General features: G+C 40.3%; 1 pseudogene; it reads left to right on the top strand.

Annotated features, from left to right (window-relative positions):
- The first annotated feature begins 293 nt into the window (after positions 1–293).
- On the top strand, positions 294–404 carry LOC143964590 (U2 spliceosomal RNA; annotated as a pseudogene).
- The last annotated feature ends 4,629 nt before the right edge of the window (positions 405–5,033 follow it).

The following is a 5,033-nucleotide window of genomic DNA, read 5'->3' on the forward strand; positions in this document are numbered from 1 at the left end:
ATTCAATCATGGGCAAGCAAAAATGCATTTTTTTTTAATATTCCTTTACCTAATTTACTAAGCTCTGGAGTAACTGCACTAGCGTAGTGCAACTAAAATTTGCAAAGTGCACAGTTTATTTGCCTTTACTAAATCAACCCCTTAGTGTGTTTGGATTTAAGAACAACCCTCCCCTGCCTCATCTCCATAACATAGAGAGAACGTGTCCTATGGTCCTCTCTGGTAGGACAGATAGCAATGTCTGGGATTCCAGTATACCATTATAGACTAACTACAGGAGTTTATTAACTCATATCGCTTCTCAGCCTTTTGGCTAAGATCAAGTGTAGTATCTGTTCTTATCAGTTGCCAGAGGAGGTGCTGACGTCACTCCCGAGTGTGGGGTGGGCAGATGCAAAGCCAATGGTGTCATTGCACCTGGAAGGGCTGTTTCAGTAGGGGTCAGCATCTGGCCCCCCTATATGGCCTTCTGGGCTATATTGGGGTATCTGTAGCTCCAGACAGTTTTTCGCGAGAGAACACTGGGTCCTCTTCTGCATGCAGGGGAGGAACGCTTAGTATCTCTGAATGTAATTAGGTAGGAATGATGGGAGCGGGGGTTGAGCTTGTTGAGGGGCAGGCTCTCTCCGGGCTTCCTGAACTTCACTCCTTCCTGACTGGAGTGGGGGGATGCTGTGGTCTGGGCTGTTGGTCAGGGTGGTCCTGAAAGCCTATGGTGTATGTGCTCCTGGAGTGGCAGTTCAGGGGTGCCGGAAAATTACTGTAAGGGTCACTTTCATTTAAGGCACCTTGGTCACTGCACCATAACACACTTTTTTAGCACTTGCCTCCTGTGCCGGGCCTTTTGGCTGGGACCAGAGGAATTTTTTATTCCTGGCCGGAGGGCCTGGCCATTGTATTGCAGAGTGGCCACCTTTTCACTCTCCTCTCCACTTATTCCTCCCCCACTTTATTTTAATTAATTGCCTTTGTTTGTCACGCCTTTGTGTTTGTCACTTGCACGTGTGATGAGTATTGTAGCAGGTCCTCAGGCCTGCCCTGAAAGTCAGGGGAGGGGTGGACATGGCCTTTTGGCTTAGTTCACCTTCTCTCGGTTGAGATCTCCTTTCGGGGGAGCCCTACCTAGTACTTGGGTGGGTCTGTTTCGGCAGACCTTCCAAAGAAAGGGGTCTCGGCCAGATGGACCAAGTTTTAAGTACCCTTGCCCCTGTCAGGAGCCTAACACCCCAGGGGATTCAGGGCAAGGTCCTTTGATTTCAGAGGGCTTGTGTACAGGTTGCACTTTTTTGTGTTTCACTCCCTTTGTGTGTACACATTTTTTTGGCACTGTGTGAAGTTTTTGAATGTGTTTCACACGCCATGGGCTTTCAAAAATAGTTTATAGACTCATTTGACTTCTGGCAGGATCAATCTTTTTTTTTCACTTATCAAATGTATAAAACAACATATTTGCAATTGTATATTAAAGTGTTACTAAACCCAGGATCCTGCATTCTCTAAATCTGGTCTCCCACAGTAAACAGAACACGAAAGAATAAACTGCTAAATTACTTTCCTCATAAGCAGTTAGAGCAGTCTTGTGATTTCTATCAGTGTTCAGCAGAGCTCTGGGTAAAACATGTAGGAGGGGTTTTCATTCTATGACTGTCCTATGAGGCTGCAGGACCCCTGACCCTCTGTCTGGACAGTGCAGATTGGCACTGTGCTGAACATATGCACTTTACCAAGAAAAAAACAAAAACTTTCAATCGATACACACCAAAATTAGCATGTGCAGCTTGCCCCCAAGGCTCTGTTCTATAAGAAGATGGGCTGGGGTCTGTGGAAGAAGGGGAGGATCAGAGAGGACAAGATCAAACAGCCTTTTTACATAATGTAGAGGATTAACCCCTTAGGTTCCACAGGGAGTATAACAAGCATGCTTTACTGCATATACAGACTGATTTTACTGTTGTGAGTTTAATAACACTTTAATAGAACACAGGGGAACAAACAAGAACAATTAGATAAGCACTTGAACAAACGCAACATGCAGGGATATACAATGTAATACTGACGTATAATCACACACATAGGTTGGACTTGATGGACTTGTGTCTTTTTTCAACCTCGCCTATTATGTAACTATGGGGGTTATTTACGAAAGGAAAATCCACTTTGCACTGCACGTGCACTTGGAAGTGCGGTCGCTTTAAATCTAAGGGGTAGATCTGAAATGAGTGGAAGCTCTGCTGATTTTATCATCCAATCATGTTCAAGCTAAAATGCTGTTTCTTATTTTCCTTGCATGGCTCCTTCAGATCTACAGCGACTTTACTTCCAAGTGCACTTTCAGTGCAAAGTGGACTTTCCTTTAGTTAAAAACTCCCAATGTTCATTGGTAGAGTTTACTTACACTTTAATCATACTTTAATGTGGAGTTCTTTTACTTTAATGAAAAAGTAAAAAAAAAAAAAACTTTTAACTTATAACTATAACATTTAAAAGTTGAGCACAATTATCCACCGCAGACCATGCAGACATTTATTACTAAATGCTATTTTCTTCTCAGTTTGAACAATGAAATCATTTTGTAACCCAAATTTTTTTTAATATGTAAGTGCAAGAAGGTCAATTAAAAATTTTTAGGCCCAGTTAACACTCTTCTGTTTTAATGCGTGTGTTATAATGTAAAACACTTGATGTGCCATAAGAAGCAATGTTATTCAGTGAGGTTGATCAGATCTATAGGGTGCAGTTTGACAAATGAGGCATGTCGGTTTTTCTGTGCAGTTTCATGCACCATGCACAAAATAATAAAAAATGATGTAAATGCACTACAACATACGTGAAAAAATGCACTAAAAACAAACAAAAGTGAACATGGGTAGATGTGAACCTGGCTTTAGCGTCAGATCCCTTCAGCACCTCATGCGTTATATATATATGTAAACCTTTCGGATTTGAACAAGGATGTAGCTCCATTCTTCTATCTTACATTGTATAGTACAGGTCAATGACCAGACCTGAGTTGGTACCCCTCCCCCACCTGTGTCTGCCTGCCCCATATTGACACAAGGGGGGGGGGGGGGGGGTTCTAAAACTGGAGCACACAGAATCTGGTGCTGCTGTGCATAGTAACCAATCAGCTTCTAACTTTAGCTTGTTTAATTAAGCTTTGACTAAAAAAAAAAAAACAACCTAAGTACCTACCAAATTCTGTGTATACCAGTTTAGTAAATCTCCCCCCTGTATGTCCAATAAAATATTATATTAACAAGTATGTATTTCAAATTTTGCACACTGGGAGTAGAGACTGGCCAAGGATGATCATTTTAACACAGTTGGCGAAGTTGGAAAATACAGTTTTTTTGCAAACGTTTGCTAGAAATATAGTAATGTGCAGAGGGTTCATTCAGAATGTTTACTGTCAGCATGTGGTGACACCCCTTTAGCACCCCATAATTACGTTATGTAACCCAGACGCAATGAACATGCAGCAGGGTGTTAACTATTCTCAGGAAATGAGAACTTATTGTTAATGGCTGCTGTTTGATTGTTTCTTTCTTTCTGCTATAATACATATCAAAAAAATATATATATAAAAAATAATTTATTCATTAGTTTATGCCGAAATATATTATTCTACATATTTTTGGTAAAAAAAAATCGTAATGTGAGTATATTTATTGGTTTGTGCAAATGTTATCGTGTCTCCAATCTATGAGATAGATTTAGGGACTTATTTATTTTTTATTGTTTTTACTGGTAATGGCAGAGATCTGTGATTTTTATCGGGACTGAGACATTGGGGCGAACTAATCTGACCCCAAATTACACTTTTTGGGGACCAGTGACATTATTACAGTGATCAGTGCTATAATAATGCACTGATCAATGTAAAAATAACACTGACAGGGAAGGGGATAACACTAGGGGGCGATCAAGGGGTTAAGTATGTTCTCTGGGTGTGTTCTAACTATAGAGGGGTGGGCTCACTGGGACATGACAGATCACTGTTCCTGATCACTGGGAAGAGAAGATCTCTGACATGTCACTAGGCAGAACAGGGAATTGCCTTGTTTACATACAAATGTTGATAACAGAGGTTTTAGTTGGAAAATCTCACAGATCTACACTGCTTTGTTAAAGCCCCTCTGTGAGATGTCTTCAACTCCTGTCTAACAGAGCTCTCATCTAAGCTGCCATTGTGCTGTGCATGTAACTACCTATGTGTCTCTGCATATTTAAAGGGTACTCTACTTTTCGTGGGGAAAAAAAAAAGTCATATTGTAATTGTTATTAAAAAGTGTATTTAAAAATTAAAAATTACCTTTCCTTTTTAATCTACAGCTCTCTAATTTTCTGAAAATGAAGTGCAATTTGGCTACCTGGAGGTGTTCTCTACATAGCATGTATACAGAAACATCATTTCCTGCTTGTGTGATTGGCTCCCTGATTTTTCCAGAAGTCTGCACTAAGATACAAGCCAGATTTCAGGCATCCCCTACAACAAAAATTTCATTTTTGGTGAGATACTTCCAATAGGAAATCACATCTAAGGTGATACAGACCCAGCAGCTTTTCTCATTAATGCCCTGCAGGTGCACGGTTGATTGATAATTATGAAACCACTCTCATTAGACTCACTTTCCCACATGGATACAGACAAACACACATGAATTTCTTCAGAATAACAAAAGGTAGGAATCCGTAACAAAGTTTGTTAAAATCCTACACAGATCACCCAGAGGAGAATGTTTTTTTATCAATAAAAGTGAAGTTACTCTTTAAAGAGGAATGGTCTCCGTGCATCTCTGGCCATTATTTATTCATTGATATATATGTTCCAAGATGGAGGCGCTAATAGTTTACAGTTAGGAACTATACATCCCAATGGGCCCTGACGAGGCAGTGTGGCTTGTCAGGTATGCAACCAAAGCCTGTTTTTAATAGAAATTGTTCAAACTGTGTAGATTTGTTTTTATTTCAGACTAGCTGATAAGTGTGCTGGGACATTTTTATATTGTAATGTTTTGTGAAATGACCTGTCT

Source organism: Lithobates pipiens, unplaced genomic scaffold (assembly GCF_037356315.1).
Source record: "Lithobates pipiens isolate NorthernLeopardFrog02 unplaced genomic scaffold, aLitPip1_a1.2 Scaffold_8, whole genome shotgun sequence".
Taxonomy (NCBI): Eukaryota; Metazoa; Chordata; class Amphibia; order Anura; family Ranidae; genus Lithobates; species Lithobates pipiens.